The following is a 12,423-nucleotide window of genomic DNA, read 5'->3' as shown; positions in this document are numbered from 1 at the left end:
ATTACTTGGAATGTGAATTGGAGCGAAATCGCTAATTCATAGGACCATTTTACAATTTTGACCCCAGTTAGAAACAGACTCTAAGGTGTAAAATTTCGATTGCCCATATCTCGGAAACTATAAGAGATAATGCAATTTGGCAATTGGCAACGTAATTAGCAAGCCGAATATTACTTGGAATGTGAATTGGAACGAAATCGCTAATTCGTAAGACCATTTTGCAATTCTGGCCCAAGTGAGAAGCAGAGCCAATATTGTAAGATGTCGATAGTCCATATCTCGGAAACTGTAAGTGATAATGCAATTTGGCAATCGGCAACGTAATTAGCGTGCCGAATATTACTTGGAATGTGAAATGGAGCGAAATCGCTAATTCATAAGACCATTTTACAATTTTGACCCCAGTTAGAGACAGACTCTAAGGTGTAAAATTTCGATTGGCCATATCTCGGAAACTGTAAGAGATAATGCAATTTGGCAATCGGCAGTGTAATTAGCATGCCGAATATTACTTGGAATGTGAATTGGAACGAAATCGCTAATTCATAAGACCATTTTACAATTTTGGCCCAAGTTAGAAACAGAGCCAATATTGTAAGATGTAGATAGTCCATATCTCGGAAACTATAGGAAATAATGCAATTTGGCAATCGGCAACGTAATTAGCATGCCGAATATTACTTGGAATGTGAATTGGAACGAAATCGCTAATTCGTAAGACCATTTTACAATTCTGACCCAAGTTAGAAGCAGAGCCAATATTATAAGATGTTGATAGTCCATATCTCGGAAACTATGAGAGATAATGCAATTTGGCAATCGGCAACGTAATTAGCATGCCGAATATTACTTGGAATGTGAATTGGAGCGAAATCGCTAATTCATAAGACCATTTTACAATTCTGGCCCAAGTGAGAAGCAGAGCCAATATTGTAAGATCTCGATAGTCCATATCTCGGAAACTGTAAGTGATAATGCAATTTGGCAATCGGCAGCGTAATTAGCATGCCGAATATTACTTGGAATGTGAATTGGAGCGAAATCGCTAATTCATAAGACCATTTTACAATTTTGACCCCAGTTAGAGACAGACTCTAAGGTGTAAAATTTCGATTGACCATATCTCGGAAACTGTAAGAGATAATGCAATTTGGCAATCGGCAGTGTAATTAGCATGCCGAATAATACTTGGAATGTGAATTTGAACGAAATCGCTAATTCATAAGACTGTTTTACAATTTTGGCCCAAGTTAGAAGCAGAGCCAATATTGTAAAATGTCGATAGTCCATATCTCGGAAACTATAAGAGATAATGCATTTTGGCAATAGGCAACGTAATTAGAATGCCGAATATTACTTGGAATGTGAATTGGAGCGAAATCGCTAATTCGTAAGACCATTTTACAATTCTGGCCCAAATTAGAAGCAGAGCCAATATTGTCAGATGTCGATAGTACATATCTCAGAAACTATAGGAAATAATGCAATTTGGCAATCGGCAACGTAATTAGCATGCCGAATATTACTTGGAATGTGAATTGGAACGAAATCGCTAATTCGTAAGACCAATTTACAATTCTGACCCAAGTTAGAAGCAGAGCCAATATTATAAGATGTCGATAGTCCATATCTCGGAAACTATAAGAGATAATGCAATTTGGCAATCGGCAACGTAATTAGCATGCCGAATATTACTTGGAATGTGAATTGGAGCGAAATCGCTAATTCATAGGACCATTTTACAATTTTGACCCCAGTTAGAAACAGACTCTAAGGTGTAAAATTTCGATTGCCCATATCTCGGAAACTATAGGAAATAATGCAATTTGGCAATCGGCAACGTAATTAGCAAGCCGAATATTACTTGGAATGTGAATTGGAACGAAATCGCTAATTCGTAAGACCATTTTGCAATTCTGGCCCAAGTGAGAAGCAGAGCCACTATTGTAAGATGTCGATAGTCCATATCTCGGAAACTGAAAGTGATAATGCAATTTGGCAATCGGCAACGTAATTAGCGTGCCGAATATTACTTGGAATGTGAAATGGAGCGAAATCGCTAATTCATAAGACCATTTTACAATTTTGACCCCAGTTAGAGACAGACTCTAAGGTGTAAAATTTCGATTGACCATATCTCGGAAACTGTAAGAGATAATGCAATTTGGCAATCGGCAGTGTAATTAGCATGCCGAATATTACTTGGAATGTGAATTGGAACGAAATCGCTAATTCATAAGACCATTTTACAATTTTGGCCCAAGTTAGAAACAGAGCCAATATTGTAAGATGTAGATAGTCCATATCTCGGAAACTATAGGAAATAATGCAATTTGGCAATCGGCAACGTAATTAGCATGCCGAATATTACTTGGAATGTGAATTGGAACGAAATCGCTAATTCGTAAGACCATTTTACAATTCTGACCCAAGTTAGAAGCAGAGCCAATATTATAAGATGTTGATAGTCCATATCTCGGAAACTATAAGAGATAATGCAATTTGGCAATCGGCAACGTAATTGGCATGCCGAATATTACTTGGAATGTGAATTGGAGCGAAATCGCTAATTCATAAGACCATTTTAAAATTCTGGCCCAAGTGAGAAGCAGAGCCAATATTGTAAGATGTCGATAGTCCATATCTCGGAAACTGTAAGTGATAATGCAATTTGGCAATCGGCAACGTAATTAGCATGCCGAATATTACTTGGAATGTGAATTGGAGCGAAATCGCTAATTCATAAGACCATTTTACAATTTTGACCCCAGTTAGAGACAGACTCTAAGGTGTAAAATTTCGATTGACCATATCTCGGAAACTGTAAGAGATAATGCAATTTGGCAATCGGCAGTGTAATTAGCATGCCGAATAATGCTTGGAATGTGAATTTGAACGAAATCGCTAATTCATAAGACTGTTTTACAATTTTGGCCCAAGTTAGAAGCAGAGCCAATATTGTAAAATGTCGATAGTCCATATCTCGGAAACTATAAGAGATAATGCATTTTGGCAATAGGCAACGTAATTAGAATGCCGAATATTACTTGGAATGTGAATTGGAGCGAAATCGCTAATTCGTAAGACCATTTTACAATTCTGGCCCAAGTTAGAAGCAGAGCCAATATTGTCAGATGTCGATAGTCCATATCTCGGAAACTATAGGAAATAATGCAATTTGGCAATCGGCAACGTAATTAGCATGCCGAATATTACTTGGAATGTTAATTGGAGCGAAATCGCTAATTCATAGGACCATTTTACAATTTTGACCCCAGTTAGAAACAGACTCTAAGGAGTAAAATTTCGATTGCCCATATCTCGGAAACTATAAGAGATAATGCAATTTGGCAATTGGCAACGTAATTAGCAAGCCGAATATTACTTGGAATGTGAATTGGAACGAAATCGCTAATTCGTAAGACCATTTTACAATTCTGGCCCAAGTGAGAAGCAGAGCCAATATTGTAAGATGTCGGTAGTCCATATCTCGGAAACTGTAAGTGATAATGCAATTTGGCAATCGGCAACGTAATTAGCATGCCGAATATTACTTGGAATGTGAAATGGAGCGAAATCGCTAATTCATAAGACCATTTTACAATTGTGACCCCAGTTAGAGACAGACTCTAAGGTGTAAAATTTCGATTGACCATATCTCGGAAACTGTAAGAGATAATGCAATTTGGCAATCGGCAGTGTAATTAGCATGCCGAATATTACTTGGAATGTGAATTGGAGCGAAATCGCTAATTCATAAGACCATTTTACAATTTTGACCCCAGTTAGAGACAGACTCTAAGGTGTAAAATTTCGATTGACCATATCTCGGAAACTGTAAGAGATAATGCAATTTGGCAATCGGCAGTGTAATTAGCATGCCGAATATTACTTGGAATGTGATTTGGAACGAAATCGCTAATTCATAAGACCATTTTACAATTTTGACCCCAGTTAGAGACAGACTCTAAGGTGTAAAATTTCGATTAACCATATCTCGGAAACTGTAAGAGATAATGCAATTTGGCAATCGGCAGTGTAATTAGCATGCCGAATATTACTTGGAATGTGAATTGGAACGAAATCGCTAATTCATAAGACCATTTTACAATTTTGACCCCAGTTAGAGACAGACTCTAAGGTGTAAAATTTCGATAGTCCATATCTCGGAAACTATAAGAGATAATGCAATTTGGCAATCGGCAACGTAACTAGCATGCCGAATACTACTTGGAATGTGAATTGGAGCGAAATCGCTAATTCGTAAGACCATTTTACAATTCTGGCCCAAGTTAGAAGCAGAGCCAATATTGTCAGATGTCGAGAGTCCATATCTCGGAAACTATAGGAAATAATGCAATTTGGCAATCGGCAACGTAATTAGCATGCCGAATATTACTTGGAATGTGAATTGGAACGAAATCGCTAATTCATAAGACCGTTTTACAATTCTGGCCCAAGTGAGAAGCAGAGCCAATATTGTAAGAGGTCGATAGTCCATATCTCGGAAACTGTAAGTGATAATGCAATTTGGCAATCGGCAACGTAATTAGCATGCCGAATATTACTTGGAATGTGAATTGGAGCGAAATCGCTAATTCATAAGACCATTTTACAATTTTGACCCCAGTTAGAGACAGACTCTAAGGTGTAAAATTTCGATTGACCATATCTCGGAAACTCTAAGAGATAATGCAATTTGGCAATCGGCAGTGTAATTAGCATGCCGAATAATACTTGGAATGTGAATTTGAACGAAATCGCTAATTCATAAGACCGTTTTACAATTTTGGCCCAAGTTAGAAGCAGAGCCAATATTGTAAAATGTCGATAGTCCATATCTCGGAAACTATAAGAGATAATGCATTTTGGCAATAGGCAACGTAATTAGAATGCCGAATATTACTTGGAATGTGAATTGGAGCGAAATCGCTAATTCGTAAGACCATTTTACAATTCTGGCCCAAGTTAGAAGCAGAGCCAATATTGTCAGATGTCGATAGTCCATATCTCGGAAACTATAGGAAATAATGCAATTTGGCAATCGGTAACGTAATTAGCATGCCGAATATTACTTGGAATGTGAATTGGAACGAAATCGCTAATTCGTAAGACCATTTTACAATTCTGACCCAAGTTAGAAGCAGAGCCAATATTATAAGATGTCAATAGTCCATATCTCGGAAACTATAAGAGATAATGCAATTTGGCAATCGGCAACGTAATTAGCATGCCGAATATTACTTGGAATGTGAATTGGAGCGAAATCGCTAATTCATAGGACCATTTTACAATTTTGACCCCAGTTAGAAACAGACTCTAAGGAGTAAAATTTCGATTGCCCATATCTCGGAAACTATAAGAGATAATGCAATTTGGCAATTGGCAACGTAATTAGCAAGCCGAATATTACTTGGAATGTGAATTGGAACGAAATCGCTAATTCGTAAGACCATTTTACAATTCTGGCCCAAGTGAGAAGCAGAGCCAATATTGTAAGATGTCGGTAGTCCATATCTCAGAAACTGTAAGTGATAATGCAATTTGGCATTCGGCAACGTAATTAGCATGCCGAATATTACTTGGAATGTGAAAAGGAGCGAAATCGCTAATTCATAAGACCATTTTACAATTGTGACCCCAGTTAGAGACAGACTCTAAGGTGTAAAATTTCGATTGACCATATCTCGGAAACTGTAAGAGATAATGCAATTTGGCAATCGGCAGTGTAATTAGCATGCCGAATATTACTTGGAATGTGAATTGGAACGAAATCGCTAATTCATAAGACCATTTTACAATTTTGGCACAAGTTAGAAACAGAGCCAATATTGTAAGATGTCGATAGTCCATATCTCGGAAACTATAAGAGATGATGCAATTTGGCAATCGGCAACGTAATTAGCATGCCGAATATTACTTGGAATGTGAATTGGAGCGAAATCGCTAATTCGTAAGACCATTTTACAATTCTGGCCCAAGTTAGAAGCAGAGCCATTATTGTAAGATGTTGATAGTCTATATCTCGGAAACGATAAGAGATAATGCATTTTGGCAATCGGCAACGTAATTAGCATGCCGAATATTACATGGAATGTGAATTGGAGCGAAATCGCTAATTCATAAGACCGTTTTACAATTTTGACCCCAGTTAGAAAGACTCTAAGGTGTAAAATTTCGATTGACCATATCTCGGAAACTGTAAGAGATAATGCAATTTGGCAATCGGCAACGTAATTAGCATGCCGAATATTACTTGGATTGTGAATTGAAACGAAATCGCTAATTCATAAGACCGTTTTACAATTCTGGCCCAAGTTAGAAGCAGAGCCAATATTGTAAGATGTCGATAGTCCATATCTAGGAAACTATAAGAGATAATGCAATTTGCCAATCGGCAAAGTAATTAGCATGCCGAATATTACTTGGAATGTGAATTGGAGCGAAATCGCTAATTCATAAGACCATTTTACAATTCTGGCCCAAGTTAGAAGCAGAGCCAATATTATAAGATGTCGATAGTCCATATCTAGGAAACTATAAGATATAATGCAATTTGGCAATCGGCAACGTAATTAGCATGCCGAATATTACTTGGAATGTGAATTGGAGCGAAATCGCTAATTCATAAGACCATTTTACATTTCTGGCCCAAGTTAGAGGCAGAGCCAATATTGTAAGATGTCGATAGTCCATATCTCGGAAACTATAAGAGATAATGCAATTTGGCTTTGGTTTGGTTTTGTTTGGTTTGGTTTGGTTTGGTTTGGTTTGGTTTGGCCAACAATTCTGGCCCAAGTTAGAAGCAGAGCCAATATTGTAAGATGTCGATAGTCCATATCTAGGAAACTATACGAGATAATGCAATTTGGTAATCGGCAACGTAATTAGCATGCCGAATATTACTTGGAATGTAAATTGGAGCGAAATCGCTAATTCATAAGACCATTTTACAATTCTGGCCCAAGTTAGAAGCAGAGCCAATATTGTAAGATGTCGATAGTCCATATCTCGGAAACTATAAGAGATAATGCAATTTGGCAATAGGCAACCTAATTAGCATGCCGAATATTACTTGGAATGTGAATTGGAGCGAAATCGCTAATTCATAAGACCGTTTTACAATTTTGACCCCAGTTAGAAACAGACTCTAAGGTGTAAAATTTCGATTGACCATATCTCGGAAACTGTAAGAGATAATGCAATTTGGCAATCGGCAACGTAATTAGCATGCCGAATATTACTTGGATTGTGAATTGGAACGAAATCGCTAATTCATAAGACCGTTTTACAATTCAGGCCCAAGTTAGAAGCAGAGCCAATATTGTAAGATGTCGATAGTCCATATCTCGGAAACTATAAGAGACAATGCAATTTGGCAATCGGCAACGTAATTAGCATGCCGAATATTACTTGGAATGTGAATTGGAGCGAAATCGCTAATTCATAAGACCATTTTACAATTCTGGCCCAAGTTAGAAGCAGAGCCAATATTGTAAGCTGTCGACAGTCCATATCTCGGAAACTGTAAGAGATAATGCAATTTGGCAATAGGCAACCTAATTAGCATGCCGAATATTACATGGAATGTGAATTGGAGCGAAATCGCTAATTCATAAGACCGTTTTACAATTTTGACCCCAGTTAGAAACAGACTCTAAGGTGTAAAATTTCGATTGACCATATCTCGGAAACTGTAAGAGATAATGCAATTTGGCAATCGGCAACGTAATTAGCATGCCGAATATTACCTGGATTGTGAATTGAAACGAAATCGCTAATTCATAAGACCGTTTTACAATTCTGGTCCAAGTTAGAAGCAGAGCCAATATTGTAAGATGTCGATAGTCCATATCTAGGAAACTATAAGAGATAATGCAATTTGCCAATCGGCAAAGTAATTAGCATGCCGAATATTACTTGGAATGTGAATTGGAGCGAAATCGCTAATTCATAAGACCATTTTACAATTCTGGCTCAAGTTAGAAGCAGAGCCAATATTGTAAGATGTCGATAGTCCATATCTAGGAAACTATAAGATAAAATGCAAATTGGCAATCGGCAACGTAATTAGCATGCCGAATATTACTTGGAATGTGAATTGGAGCGAAATCGCTAATTCATAAGACCATTTTACATTTCTGGCCCAAGTTAGAGGCAGAGCCAATATTGTAAGATGTCGATAGTCCATATCTCGGAAACTATAAGAGATAATGCAATTTGGCTTTGGTTTGGTTTTGTTTGGTTTGGTTTGGTTTGGTTTGGTTTGGTTTGGTTTGGCCAACAATTCTGGCCCAAGTTAGAAGCAGAGCCAATATTGTAAGATGTCGATAGTCCATATCTAGGAAACTATAAGAGATAATGCAATTTGGCAATCGGCAACGTAATTAGCATGCCGAATATTACTTGGAATGTGAATTGGAGCGAAATCGCTAATTCATAAGACCATTTTACAATTCTGGCCCAAGTTAGAAGCAGAGCCAATATTGTAAGATGTCGATAGTCCATATCTCGGAAACTATAAGAGATAATGCAATTTGGCAATAGGCAACCTAATTAGCATGCCGAATATTACTTGGAATGTGAATTGGAGCGAAATCGCTAATTCATAAGACCGTTTTACAATTTTGACCCGAGTTAGAAACAGACTCTAAGGTGTAAAATTTCGATTGACCATATCTCGGAAACTGTAAGAGATAATGCAATTTGGCAATCGGCAACGTAATTAGCATGCCGAATATTACTTGGATTGTGAATTGGAACGAAATCGCTAATTCATAAGACCGTTTTACAATTCAGGCCCAAGTTAGAAGCAGAGCCAATATTGTAAGATGTCGATAGTCCATATCTCGGAAACTATAAGAGATAATGCAATTTGGCAATCGGCAACGTAACTAGCATGCCGAATACTACTTGGAATGTGAATTGGAGCGAAATCGCTAATTCGTAAGACCATTTTACAATTCTGGCCCTAGTTAGAAGCAGAGCCAATATTGTCAGATGTCGATAGTCCATATCTCGGAAACTATAGGAAATAATGCAATTTGGCAATCGGCAACGTAATTAGCATGCCGAATATTACTTGGAATGTGAATTGGAGCGAAATCGCTAATTCATAGGACCATTTTACAATTTTGACCCCAGTTAGAAACAGACTCTAAGGTGTAAAATTTCGATTGCCCATATCTCGGAAACTATAGGAAATAATGCAATTTGGCAATCGGCAACGTAATTAGCAAGCCGAATATTACTTGGAATGTGAATTGGAACGAAATCGCTAATTCGTAAGACCATTTTGCAATTCTGGCCCAAGTGAGAAGCAGAGCCACTATTGTAAGATGTCGATAGTCCATATCTCGGAAACTGAAAGTGATAATGCAATTTGGCAATCGGCAACGTAATTAGCGTGCCGAATATTACTTGGAATGTGAAATGGAGCGAAATCGCTAATTCATAAGACCATTTTACAATTTTGACCCCAGTTAGAGACAGACTCTAAGGTGTAAAATTTCGATTGACCATATCTCGGAAACTGTAAGAGATAATGCAATTTGGCAATCGGCAGTGTAATTAGCATGCCGAATATTACTTGGAATGTGAATTGGAACGAAATCGCTAATTCATAAGACCATTTTACAATTTTGGCCCAAGTTAGAAACAGAGCCAATATTGTAAGATGTAGATAGTCCATATCTCGGAAACTATAGGAAATAATGCAATTTGGCAATCGGCAACGTAATTAGCATGCCGAATATTACTTGGAATGTGAATTGGAACGAAATCGCTAATTCGTAAGACCATTTTACAATTCTGACCCAAGTTAGAAGCAGAGCCAATATTATAAGATGTTGATAGTCCATATCTCGGAAACTATAAGAGATAATGCAATTTGGCAATCGGCAACGTAATTGGCATGCCGAATATTACTTGGAATGTGAATTGGAGCGAAATCGCTAATTCATAAGACCATTTTAAAATTCTGGCCCAAGTGAGAAGCAGAGCCAATATTGTAAGATGTCGATAGTCCATATCTCGGAAACTGTAAGTGATAATGCAATTTGGCAATCGGCAACGTAATTAGCATGCCGAATATTACTTGGAATGTGAATTGGAGCGAAATCGCTAATTCATAAGACCATTTTACAATTTTGACCCCAGTTAGAGACAGACTCTAAGGTGTAAAATTTCGATTGACCATATCTCGGAAACTGTAAGAGATAATGCAATTTGGCAATCGGCAGTGTAATTAGCATGCCGAATAATGCTTGGAATGTGAATTTGAACGAAATCGCTAATTCATAAGACTGTTTTACAATTTTGGCCCAAGTTAGAAGCAGAGCCAATATTGTAAAATGTCGATAGTCCATATCTCGGAAACTATAAGAGATAATGCATTTTGGCAATAGGCAACGTAATTAGAATGCCGAATATTACTTGGAATGTGAATTGGAGCGAAATCGCTAATTCGTAAGACCATTTTACAATTCTGGCCCAAGTTAGAAGCAGAGCCAATATTGTCAGATGTCGATAGTCCATATCTCGGAAACTATAGGAAATAATGCAATTTGGCAATCGGCAACGTAATTAGCATGCCGAATATTACTTGGAATGTTAATTGGAGCGAAATCGCTAATTCATAGGACCATTTTACAATTTTGACCCCAGTTAGAAACAGACTCTAAGGAGTAAAATTTCGATTGCCCATATCTCGGAAACTATAAGAGATAATGCAATTTGGCAATTGGCAACGTAATTAGCAAGCCGAATATTACTTGGAATGTGAATTGGAACGAAATCGCTAATTCGTAAGACCATTTTACAATTCTGGCCCAAGTGAGAAGCAGAGCCAATATTGTAAGATGTCGGTAGTCCATATCTCGGAAACTGTAAGTGATAATGCAATTTGGCAATCGGCAACGTAATTAGCATGCCGAATATTACTTGGAATGTGAAATGGAGCGAAATCGCTAATTCATAAGACCATTTTACAATTGTGACCCCAGTTAGAGACAGACTCTAAGGTGTAAAATTTCGATTGACCATATCTCGGAAACTGTAAGAGATAATGCAATTTGGCAATCGGCAGTGTAATTAGCATGCCGAATATTACTTGGAATGTGAATTGGAGCGAAATCGCTAATTCATAAGACCATTTTACAATTTTGACCCCAGTTAGAGACAGACTCTAAGGTGTAAAATTTCGATTGACCATATCTCGGAAACTGTAAGAGATAATGCAATTTGGCAATCGGCAGTGTAATTAGCATGCCGAATATTACTTGGAATGTGATTTGGAACGAAATCGCTAATTCATAAGACCATTTTACAATTTTGACCCCAGTTAGAGACAGACTCTAAGGTGTAAAATTTCGATTAACCATATCTCGGAAACTGTAAGAGATAATGCAATTTGGCAATCGGCAGTGTAATTAGCATGCCGAATATTACTTGGAATGTGAATTGGAACGAAATCGCTAATTCATAAGACCATTTTACAATTTTGACCCCAGTTAGAGACAGACTCTAAGGTGTAAAATTTCGATAGTCCATATCTCGGAAACTATAAGAGATAATGCAATTTGGCAATCGGCAACGTAACTAGCATGCCGAATACTACTTGGAATGTGAATTGGAGCGAAATCGCTAATTTGTAAGACCATTTTACAATTCTGGCCCAAGTTAGAAGCAGAGCCAATATTGTCAGATGTCGATAGTCCATATCTCGGAAACTATAAGAAATAATGCAATTTGGCAATCGGCAACGTAATTAGCATGCCGAATATTACTTGGAATGTGAATTGGAACGAAATCGCTAATTCATAAGACCATTTTACAATTCTGGCCCAAGTGAGAAGCAGAGCCAATATTGTAAGATGTCGATAGTCCATATCTCGGAAACTGTAAGTGATAATGCAATTTGGCAATCGGCAACGTAATTAGCATGCCGAATATTACTTGGAATGTGAATTGGAGCGAAATCGCTAATTCATAAGACCATTTTACAATTTTGACCCCAGTTAGAGACAGACTCTAAGGTGTAAAATTTCGATTGACCATATCTCGGAAACTGTAAGAGATAATGCAATTTGGCAATCGGCAGTGTAATTAGCATGCCGAATAATACTTGGAATGTGAATTTGAACGAAATCGCTAATTCATAAGACCGTTTTACAATTTTGGCCCAAGTTAGAAGCAGAGCCAATATTGTAAAATGTCGATAGTCCATATCTCGGAAACTATAAGAGATAATGCATTTTGGCAATAGGCAACGTAATTAGAATGCCGAATATTACTTGGAATGTGAATTGGAGCGAAATCGCTAATTCGTAAGACCATTTTACAATTCTGGCCCAAGTTAGAAGCAGAGCCAATATTGTCAGATGTCGATAGTCCATATCTCGGAAACTATAGGAAATAATGCAA

Source organism: Rhynchophorus ferrugineus, unplaced genomic scaffold (assembly GCF_030347505.1).
Source record: "Rhynchophorus ferrugineus isolate W39M unplaced genomic scaffold, kcgeb_rfMv2 rfM13, whole genome shotgun sequence".
NCBI classification, from domain to species: Eukaryota; Metazoa; Arthropoda; class Insecta; order Coleoptera; family Curculionidae; genus Rhynchophorus; species Rhynchophorus ferrugineus.
This window is presented reverse-complemented; position numbering follows the sequence as displayed.